The sequence below is a fragment of the Natator depressus genome, chromosome 2, assembly GCF_965152275.1.
Source record: "Natator depressus isolate rNatDep1 chromosome 2, rNatDep2.hap1, whole genome shotgun sequence".
In the NCBI taxonomy this organism is placed as follows: Eukaryota; Metazoa; Chordata; order Testudines; family Cheloniidae; genus Natator; species Natator depressus.
In genome coordinates, this window is record NC_134235.1 from 19,737,773 (window position 1) to 19,749,710 (window position 11,938).

The window sequence follows — 11,938 nt, forward strand, 5'->3', positions numbered from 1 at the left end:
GCAGTCTTCCTTTGTCTCCCTGTCTGTTCCTTGAAGGCATTCTAGAATGGGGCTGTTGCCCTTCTGCTATCCCAGGCCTTTCTGCCTGCTCACTGGCACATTTTGCAGTGCAATTCAGACCTGTGAGAGGTTGTGTCACCACCTGCCCTGTAACCCTGGGTGCCTTAAAACGCTCTACTACTGTGGCTCACAGCCCGGACCCCACCAGCTGGCAGACAAGCATGTCATTCCCTGAGTGTGTTTGTTTGCTGTGCAGTCCTGGTTCAGCACTCTGACCCCAGCAGCCTGCCTACAACACAACGGCCCCACCCTGGTCTCCACCAGCCTTGGTTACTACTTGTAGGGTGACTACAATACATCCCCAATTCCAAATTTTCACAGAACCATCTGCCCCGATGTGTCCAGACCTTTCCTGGAACTCTCAGGTAATTAATTCTGGTTCCTTTAAAGAGACAGAAGCACAGATTATTACTTTAACTGGAAGTAACAATCTCTTCAGTTCCAACACACCACTGGGTAGGTTTAGATTAAAAATAAAACAAGTTTGTTAACCAAAAAGAGAGAGGTTTTAGATAAGTTCAAGTACAAGAGATAAAGAAAAAATGGTTACAAACAAATAAAGTAAAATACACTTTTTATGGTCTAAGTCAACAACCTACAACCTTGGTTTAAGGTAGATTTCTTACCAATCTTTTTCGTTACATCTATGGCTGACTAGCTCTGATTCAGGGCCTTCTTCCACAGAAGTACAAGGTGCTGGTTTCCCTAGTCTTCCTTGGTAAAAGATCTTTGCCTAAGCCAGTTTTTCACTTATATTCAGTCCCCCGAGACTTCAACTCCTTTGGTTAAAGGACCCATCTTAGCCTGCAAGAGCTCTGGCCCCTTTTGTCTGTCCAGTGATGGATGCCAAGATAGCTTCCTCTCCCTCCTTATATCTTCCCAAACTCACTATTTTGTCCCCAGACTCAGGATGCCCTCATGCTGTTCTTTCTTTCCTTTCCCATCCCCCCACTGATTCATATGTAAATGAGGCTTTCTTTGGTTTTGATCACACCTTGCTTAATTTCATTGGAGACAGATAACTGCCTTCCCTCCTGTCTGAGAAAAAACTGGTTTCTCCCTTTGTTTAGTCAAAGACTATACAGTATAACATAATTAAGTATTCATAATTCCTCATATAGTGTTAATAAATACATTTTACAATGATATTAATCACCAGTACGTCCTTAGCTTTTATAAGAGACAACACTCGATGCACTTTTATAATACGGTAATATTGTATACAATGAGTTGATTCAATTGCTTATCAATTGAGATTCAGACTCTGCAAGGGGTTGTTGCCCCCATTCACGAGGTTGATGGCTTAGTTTACCTTTTATGTAAATGTACCTTCATTGTTTCTGCCCAATGATCAGGTTGGTCAGACAAACAAATACACATTCTTTTGTCCCAGGCAAACTTTGGTTATTCATTGCTTGCCAAACACTTTATAAGAAAACATAATTTAACATGTTATTCAAAACTCTTTGTACACACCCCATACTTACATCACACAAGAATATTAATGATCAGTGAATTATTTGTTTTCCAATGATATCTTATATGACAGTTTTTAGATACAGAGTATGATAACAATGTGTTAGGTGTAATGAGCACGTCAGGCCTGACAAGAATTGCTGACACAGAGTCGTGAACCACAAATGGGCCTCTGTGTCACATTCATCTCTCTCTTTCTCCTTCCTTTATAGCTGGGTTTGTTTTCCTTACTGGTCCCAGCTGTGGGTGCATGTTTCCTTGACTGGCAGTTCTAGCAGCTGTGCTGGAGTGTGGTGAGCCTGGTTGCCTGTAAGGGGGGGAAGACTCTCATCTTCCTTCTGCCTGAGCTCAGTAAGGGATTTGTAAACCCCATTGCTCCCCCACCTCCAGGCTGCTTTACTTTTGGCTCCCAGAGCAGCCCAGAAGCCACAGCTGCCCTTGTAAGAAATTGATGTGTCACGCCTCTGAGCGATGTAGCTTACATCGACCTAACGCGGTGTCTACACCATGCTGTGTTGGTGGGAGACGCTCGCCTGATAACTTACCTTCCGCCTCTCGGGGCGGTGAAGTACTGCTCTCCCATCGACTCATTGCATCTTCACCAGACCAGCTAAATCGACGCCGCTGTATCGATCGCAGCAGCACTGATTTAGTGTGCCATATAGACAAGCCCATATCGCTTGCACATTACAGCAGCTTCTATTACTTTTTGAAACCTAAGACTGCAACTCATTTGTGTGTGTGTTAACCTGCTTTAACCTTGTAAATAACTCTCATTTCTTTTCCTTAATTAATGAATCTTTATTACATTTGTTATAGGACTGGCTACAAGCATTATCTTTGGTTTGAGATCAGAGGTGCAACTGACCTAAGGTAAGTAACCAGTCCTTTGGGACTGGGAGTAAACTGAATATTGATGTGATTTTTGGTGTAAGGGGCTATCTATCACAAAGGGAAGCTTGCCTGAGCGGCAAGAGAGGCTGGAGTGCCCAAGGGGACTATCTGTGACTCCATGTTAAGGCTGGTGTAGCGCCTGAGGAGTTCACCCTTGGTTGGTGAAATCTAAGTATAGAACTCATGACCAGTTTGGGGTTTGTGTCCTGCTTCTTAACAGTTTGCCCTGAGGTTGGCCTGCATGTTCATGAGCCACTCTAGGAAATCTGACCTCCACTAACCCTATCTCAGGTCCTCTGGCTTCCATAAATTCCCACCGATGACTATGTTGCCATTCTACAGTGCAGTCTCCATCCATCCCATAAGGAGCAGTCAGAAATCACTCGGCTATTAAATGTACAGCTCCCATGGACTTTCTATGGACTTCAGTGTGTGCCACCAGTGCTCAGCACCTCAGAAATTCAGGCCATTTGTTTATCTCTTCAAATTTAGGCTACTCCATTTTGAAAATGTGGGTCCCTTTCAAAGTACCAGTTCCCTGATGCCCCCATTCTGAAAGGTATTTAAATACCATGCTGAATCAGGGTGTAATATCAGAAATACAGGAGACTTAGGAATGAAAGGAGTACACACCAAACATTAACAAATAAGGAGCTGGGCTAATCCAAGTGAAATAATACCCCACAATAATACCTGTCACAAAAAGAATGAAAACTTTCAGGACAGGGATGGTAGGGTTGTCATCAACTATTTCAGACATTTCTTTCACCTGTTTTTAGTCCTACAGAATGATGCAACTCATTGAATCTAAATTGACTAGCATAGTGAAGCAAAGATGCTGAGAAAGAATTATCTTGAGCATGTTGCAACTGAAAGTGATACTTTTTCCTTACTTGTTTTCTTTTGTGTATGTGAATAGATTCAGATCATCAAGGTTAGAATGTTGTGTTTAAATACATTATTCACTAATATTGTGCTGTAGGGCAGAATTTTTCCTTTTAACCCCCCTTCAATCAGATATACTCAGACTGATTTTTAAGAAGTTTACATGTGGTGATAATAATCAGTTGATAATTCCATGCTAATTTCCCTGAGAAAACAGACCAGCTGCCTACAATACATTGAACACCTCTTGATATTCTATTTTGTTTTGAGCTCACGCTACTCTTGCAAATATTTATGGCAAACTGCCTTCCTGGACCAATCTATCATTTTTAAGAGAGGACCAAATGAAATGATTAATCAAAGGACTTGCCAGTTATTGTCTGCTCCTGTTAGCTTCAATTCATACATCATCAGAGGAAAAAACCCTATCAGTAACCATAGGATGTTATCTCTTTAGAAACAATATTTTCTTCAGCTCAATAATTCACATGTTTTATCTGATGACAGTACCCAGCATTAAAATACTGGCTTTCCTAACATTTCTGTATCAAATGAAACTAAACTGAAAAGTTCTAGACTGCACGTTCAAAGACCTATAACAGTTTCCCTAATCTAGGCTGAAGTAACTGTTTGCAGCAGGGCTAGTTTCAACATGGCAATATTGATTTCGACATAGGTGTAAGGTGGCACTGGAACCATTTAATTGAATGTATGTCAGATTTATCCACAAGGCATTGATATAGCTAAACAAAAATGATACAGTCTAAAGAACAAGTACAGTGAAATTCTTCCATGGTGCCTCGGTTTTGTTTTTCTGAATAATAATTTTGCTAAAAGCAGAGGTTCACTAGTGGCTTGATCTAAATCCCATTGAAGGCTTTGGGTCCAGGTCACAAGAACCACATTATGGCTGGCACTGCTTGGCTCCTCTGTAGCCTCTGCAGAGAAACCAAGATCGGACTAAATTCACAGACGAATCCAACCCTCTGTCTTCTGTGCAGCATTCCTATTTTTGGTTTCTTTTTTTCAGCTGTTTCGTTGCTTCAAGTCAGAAACATCCATCTTATTTCTGACGCAGCTGGAGCAGGTAAAGAAACGAAAGAGTGATTGAGCTCCTTCCCATGCAGCCACTCTATTCCTGACTTCCCTCCTCAATATGGTTCAGTTCTAGAATCTCCATGGTTTGCAGCAAAAACTTGAAATTTGGTACAAAAATAATCCTAAAGTTAGAGAGGAACACATGGCTGTCTCTGTGAAAATCCAGCCAGATTTGGCCAAGTTTATAAATCACAGAAAATTGCCACTTGCTTAAGTATAGCCATCACCATTTGCTCAAGAAACTCCCTGAAAAAGCACAGGAACAAATCTGCACAGACAGATCCCTAGAACCCCGACCAGGGGTATTCTATCTGCTACCCAAGATCCATAAACCTGGAAATCCTGGAGGCCCCATCATCTCAGGCATTGGCACCCTGACAGCAGGATTGTCTGGCTATGTAGACTCTCTCCTCAGACCCTACACTACCAGCACTCCCAGCTATCTTCGAGACACCACTGACTTCCTGAGGAAACTACAATCCATCGGTGATCTTCCAGAAAACACCATCCTGGCCGCTATGGATGTAGAAGCCCTCTATACCAACATTACACACAAAGATGAACTACAAGCCGTCAGGAACAGTATCCCCGATAATGTCACTGCAAACCCGGTGGCTGAACTTTGTGACTTTGTCCTCACCCACAACTATTTCACATTTGTGGACAATGTATACCTTCAAGTCAGTGGCACTGCTGTACCCACATGGCCCCACAGTATGTAAACATTTTTATGGCTGACTTAAAACAACGCTTCCTCAGCTTTCGTTCCCTTAATGCCCCTACTTTACTTATGCTAAATTGATGACATCTTCATCATCTGGACCCATGGAAAAGAAGCCCTTGAGGAATTCCACCGTGATTTCAATAATTTCCATCCCACCATCAACCTCAGCCTGGACCAGTCCACACAAGAGATCCACTTCCTGGACACTACGGTGCTAATAAGCGATGGTCACATAAAGACTACCCTAGACCGGAAACCTACTGACCGCTATGCCTACCTACATGCCTCCAGCTTTCATCCAGACCACACCACACGATCCATTGTCTACAGCCATGCTCTACGATACAACCGCATTTGCTCCAATCCCTCAGACAGAGACAAACACCTACAAGATCGCTATCAAGCGTTCTTAAAACAACAATACCCACCTGCTGAAGTGAAGAAACAGATTGACAGAGACAGAAGAATACCCAAAAGACACCTACTCCATGACAGACCCAACAAAGAAAGTAATAGAATGCCATTGGCCGTCACCTTCAGCCCCCAACTAAAACTTCTCCAGCACATCATCAAGGATCTACAACCTATCCAGAAGGACGATCCCTCACTCTCACAGATCTTGGGAGACAGGCCAGCCCTCACCTACAGTCAGCCCCCCAACCTGAAGCAAGTATTCACCAGCAATCACACACCACACAACAAAAACACTAGCCCAGGAACCTATCCTTGCAACAAAGCCCGATGCCAACTCTGTCCACATATCTATTCAAGGGACACCATCATAGGACCTAATCACATCAGCCACACCATAAGAGGCTCTGTCACCTACACATCTACCAATGTGATATGTGCCAACAATGCCCCTCTGCCATGTACATTGGCCAAACCGGACAATCTCTACGCAAAAGAATAAATGGACACGAATCACATGTCAAGAATTATAACATTCAAAAACCAGTTGGAGAACACTTCAACCTCCCTGGTCACTCAATTTCAGACCTAAAAGTTGCAATTCTCCAACAAAAAAACTTCAAAACCAGACTCCAATGAGAAACTGCAGAATTGGAATGAATTTGCAAACCGGACGCCATTAAATGAGGCTTGAATAAGGACTGGGAGTGGATGTGTCATTACACAAAGTAATAACTATTTTCCCCATGCTATATTTTCCCCTACTATTACTCACACCTTCTTGTCAACTGTTTGAAATGGGCCATCCTGCTTATCACTACAAAAGGGTTTTTTTCTCCTGCTGATAATAGCCCACCTTAATTGATTGGTCTCATTACAGTTGGCATGGCGTCACCCATTTTTTCATGTTCTCTCTGTGTATATATATCTTCCTACTGTATTTTCCACTGCATGCATCCAATGAAGTGGACTTTAGCCCACGAAAGCTTATGCCCAAATACATTTGTTAGTCTCTAAGGTGCCACAAGTACTCCTTGGTTTCTCTGCTGATACAGACTAACACAGCTACCACTCTGAAAACTGTTTTAATGAGATTCCTGCCACCTGAAATGTTGGAAATCTAGCATGATTAGCTGTTCTTGTGAGATTTCCACTATCTAGCTTTAAGTCTCATGTACACAGCTGTTCTCCTGAGTTCCAGGAATATCTATTTGAGAACAGCAAAACACATCACTTCTGTTTTTCTATTCTGTTTGGAACCAAAATCGTATAGGAGCATTTGGATCTTGGAATTTGATTTCTTTCCCCATGCGCCCTAAAATTCAAAGAGAGTTGGCTACAAGGTTCAGATTTTGGCTAATCTAACACTGTACAATCTGGGGGGTTGCCTTGTTCCTTTGATCCAGAATAATAAATTGGCCCATGTTCATGTTCATTCAAAACTGGGCCTAGGTTTGCAACTTTTGATACACTTACAATGAAGCCTGAAAACAGCGATGTTGTTCTGCGTTTCATTACAACCATTTCACAGTGCTCTAATGTAGAGTCATCCAGAGACCGAATGGCTAGGTCCTGAATAAAGGTTATGAGGAAGCAAATTATGTGACAAGCTCTATTACCTCTGGCAATTTGTGTTTCTGCTTGCATTCAAATGCTAAGGAGCAAGTAGTGAGTGATAGAGTAAGAACATGTGGTTTCTAAAAGGAATGTTGTAGTTACATGGTACTGCACCTTGCCAACATGGCATTCTTATAACATTATCCCTTACAATTACTAGGGCAGCTGAATAAATAATATGGATATTCTATATAAAAACTTGCTTCAATGAAACTATAAATTCTGCAGAAATTACGGTACCCATTTTCCAGGGGTTTGGAATAGGTTTCCTGAGCCTTTCAGTCAGCTTGTCTGTTTCAGAGAACTATTCTGGTGAAACTAATGGATGTTGGTGACAAAGTTTTCTCTATGGTTGGCCTGGAATTGGAGCTGCGAGATGTTCCTCTTTTCTCAGAGCTTCTCAATAGGTTAAATCCTGGTTTTCTAATTATCTGGGTCGAATCAACATCTTGTGCCAGATCATCAGCTTCTGGGAATTGGTGAAGAACTATTGAAGTCAATGAAGCAAAGTTGAACCAAGTTTTATAGCACAGGAAATTATTGATCATTTTTTTTTAAACAAAGATGAAAGATGCCACTTTTATATCAGTTGAGGATATCTCTGTTGTTCCGAGCCCCACTACCCCAGGTGGGGGGCCAAAGCTCAAGGCCAAGCCCCACCGCCCCGGGCAAGAGGGCCAAAGCCGAAGCCCAAGGGCTTCAGCCCCAGGCAGGGGGCCTGTAACCTGAGCCCTGCCACCCAGGGCTGACGCCCTCAGGCTTTGGCTCCAGGTGGTTGGGCTCAGGCTTCGACTTCGGCCCCCAAGCCCTAGAAAGTCTAAGCCAACCCTGGCGACCCCATTAAAATGGGATCACGACCCACTTTGGGGTCCCAACCCACAGTTGAGAACCACTGCTCTAGTACATCTTGAACCTTGAGACCATCCACAGTATACCCTATGCACAAAGTATATCTCTTGACTAGATTCTTTGTATTTTATTCTGTCCAACCCAGTCGTTAACAAGGCTTATTAGTTTTGTCTGAGCACTTTGAAAGCGCTAGTGTCACGCTGAAGGTGATTTCTGTACTGAGTTCCAATTGAACAGAACTGCTGTGGAAACATCTGTAAGGAGTTAACATGTGCTCTACTCAAAGAAAACATGAAGCTAACTCAGCTCTTGTGCAGGCCAATAAACCCAATAAAAATGCTTTCTCCCCGCCCCCTGAACCATGATGTTCAGATACCATTGTGAAGGTGATGCTGTGCCTTCTATAAAAAAAGAGAGAGACAGAGGATTATACAAAACTGAGGTCCAGACCAAAGTATACGGTAAATGTTACCATCATCAATGAGGATTAATTTAATCACTGATTCACAACGAAAAATAAAATCAGGAAAATCTTGTATCACAGAAGCCCTGGCCTCTTCTGTCATGTTACCCAACAATACAGCAGGTAATAGCTCTCTGTCCATGAGCCTGATCCAATAGTCACTGAAGTCAATGGAAAAGCTCTCACTGACTTCAGTGGGCATTGGATCAGGCCCTATATTTATCAGAATAAATGCTCCCGGGTCCTTCAGAGATGGGTGAGGGACAGATTAATAGATTAGATTAGGGGCAAGGCAAATGCTATCTGAATTCTCTCTCTGGTGAGTTGTTGATAGCTCTGGGATCTGAGCACATTTTCATTAAGCAGCTCACTACCAGGATGGTCAGTCTCTCCTCCTCTTCTCTAGGCCAGGACTCACTTTATACTAATTCCTGCATGGAGAAGATGTTCCTCATTTTTGAAAGAATATTATTCTTTTCTCAGATGGAGATGTTTCAGGTGTCTACACACTGTTATTCGATTGTCAGATGAACATAGGTTCATAGATTTTCAGGCCAGAAGGGACCAGTGTGAAAGAGCTCATCTAGTCTGAGCTCATGAATAACACGGGACAAAGAATTTCACTTTGTAATTCCTCCGTCAAGCCCATAACTTGCTACTGTGATCATCTCTCTTTGGTCAGATTTTATTCCCCAATCATTATCTGTCAGTTATTCAGTCAATGCAGGCTAATAAATTGTAGGTCTCCCAATAGCATTTCCAGTGCATAATGAAGAACTGTCACGTGTTGTATTCTTGTCAGACAAAGGGGCAAGGAATTTTGTCTGGCAAACTTATTTTAACAAGGTGATTGTATTTATTAAAATACATTTGCCATGTCAGCGTTTTTGATCATTGATTGCTATAATGATTTCACTAGATTGTGCTTACATATGCGTCAATTTATTTAAAGGGCATATTGGTCTTGTCCTGCCTAGTCTTTTACTAAAGTAAAATTAAATGATTTCTGAATTAAATTATTAATACTCTCCATCTATAAACCATATTGACATTCAGTCGAGACATCTTGTGGGGATTCACTTCATGAATTTCAATAAACAGGTTTCAGAGTAGCAGCCGTGTTAGTCTGTATCCGCAAAAAGAAAAGGAGTACTTGCGGCACCTTAGAGACTAACAAATTTATTTGAGCACAAGCTTTCATGAGCTACAGCTCACTTCATCGGATGCATTCAGTGGAAAATACAATGGGGAGATTTATATACACAGAGAACATGAAACAATGGGTGTTACCATACACACTGTAACGAGAGTGATCAGGTAAGGTGAGCTATTACCAGCAGGAAAGCGGGGGGAGGGGGGGGAGGGAAGAAACCTTTTGTAGTGATAATCAAGGTGGGCCATTTCCAGCAGTTGACAAAAACATCTGAGGAACAGTGTGTGTGTGTGTGTGTGTGGGGGAATAAACATGGGGAAATAGTTTTACTTTGTGTAATGACCCATCCACTCCCAGTCTTTATTCAAGCCTAAGTTAATTGTATCCAGTTTGCAAATTAATTCCAATTCAGCAGTCTCTTGTTGGAGTCTGTTTTTGAAGTTTTTGTTGTTGAAGAACTTTTAGGTCTGTAATCAAGTGACCAAAGAGATTGAAGTGTTCTCTGACTGGTTTTTGAATGTTATAATTCTTGACGTCTGATTTGTGTCCATTTATTCTTTTACATAGAGACTGTCCAGTTTGACCAATGTACATGGCAGAGGGGCATTGCTGGCACATGATGACACATATCACATTGGTAGATGTGCAGGTGAACGAGCCTCTGATAGTGTGGCTGATGTGATTAGGCCCTATGAGAGTGTCCCCTGAAAAGATATGTGGACACAGTTGGCAACGGGCTTTGTTGCAAGGATAGGTTCCTGGGCTAGTGGTTCTGTTGTGTGGTATGTGGTTGCTGGTGAGTATTTGCTTCAGGTTGGGGGGCTGTCTGTAAGTAAGGACTGGCCTGTCTCCCAAGATCTGTGAAAGTGATGGGTCGTCCTTCAGGATAGGTTGTAGATCCTTGATGATGCGTTGGAGAGGTTTTAGTTGGGGGCTGAAGGTGATGGCTAGTGGCGTTCTGTTATTTTCTTTGTTGGGTCTGTCCTGTAGTAGGTGACTTCTGGGTACTCTTCTGGCTCTGTCAATCTGTTTCTTCACTTCAGCAGGTGGGGTATTGTAGTTGTAAGAATGCTTGATAGCGATCTTGTAGGTGTTTGTCTCTGTCTGAGGGGTTGGAGCAAATGCGGTTGTATCGTAGAGCGTGGCTGTAGACAATGGATCGTGTGGTGTGGTCTGGATGAAAGCTGGAGGCATGTAGGTAAGCATAGCGGTCAGTAGGTTTCCGGTATAGGGTGGTATTTATGTGACCATCGCTTAATAGCACCGTAGTGTCCAGGAAGTGGATCTCTTGTGTGGACTGGTCCAGGCTGAGGTTGATGGTGGGATGGAAATTGTTGAAATCATGGTGGAATTCCTCAAGGGCTTCTTTTCCATGGGTCCAGATGATGAAGATGTCATCAATGGAGCACAAGTAGAGTAGGGGCATTAGGGGACGAGAGCTGAGGAAGCGTTGTTCTAAGTCAGCCATAAAAATGTTGGCATACTGTGAGGCCATGCAGGTACCCATAGCAGTGCTGCTGATTTGAAGGTATACATTGTCCCCAAATGTGAAATAGTTGTGGGTGAGGACAAAGTCACAAAATTCAGCCACCAGGTTTGCCGTGACATTCTCGGGGATACTGTTCCTGACGGCTTGTAGTCCATCTTTATGTGGAATGTTGGTGTAGAGCGCTTCTACATCCATAGTGGCTAGGATGGTGTTTTCAGGAAGATCACCGAATGATTATAGTTTCCTCAGGAAGTCAGTAGTTTCTCGAATATAGCTGGGAGTGCTAGTAGAGTAGGGCCTGAGGAGAGAGTCTTCATAGCCAGACAATCCTGCTGTCAGGGTGCCAATGCCTGAGATGATGGGGCGTCCAGGATTTCCAGGTTTATGGATCTTGGGTAGCAGATAGAATACCCCTGGAACCCCGGCCTGTGAGGATTTGTTCTTGTGCTTTTTCAGGGAGTTTCTTGAGCAAATGGTGTAATTTCTATTGGTAACCCTCAGTGGGATCAGAGGGTAATGGCTTGTATAAAGTGGTGTTGGAGAGCTGCCTAGCAGCCTCTTGTTCATATTCTGACCTATTCATGATGATGACAGCACCTCCTTTGTCAGCCTTTTTGATTATGAAGTCAGAGTTGTTTCTGAGGCTGTGGATGGCATTGTGTTCCGCACGGCTGAGGTTATGGGGCAAGTGATGCTGCTTTTCCACAATTTCAGTCCGTGCACGTCAGCGGAAGCACTCTATTTAGAAATCCAGTCTGTTGTTTTGACCTTCAGGAGGAGTCCACCCAGAATCCTTCTTTTTGTCACAGCAAACCTGGT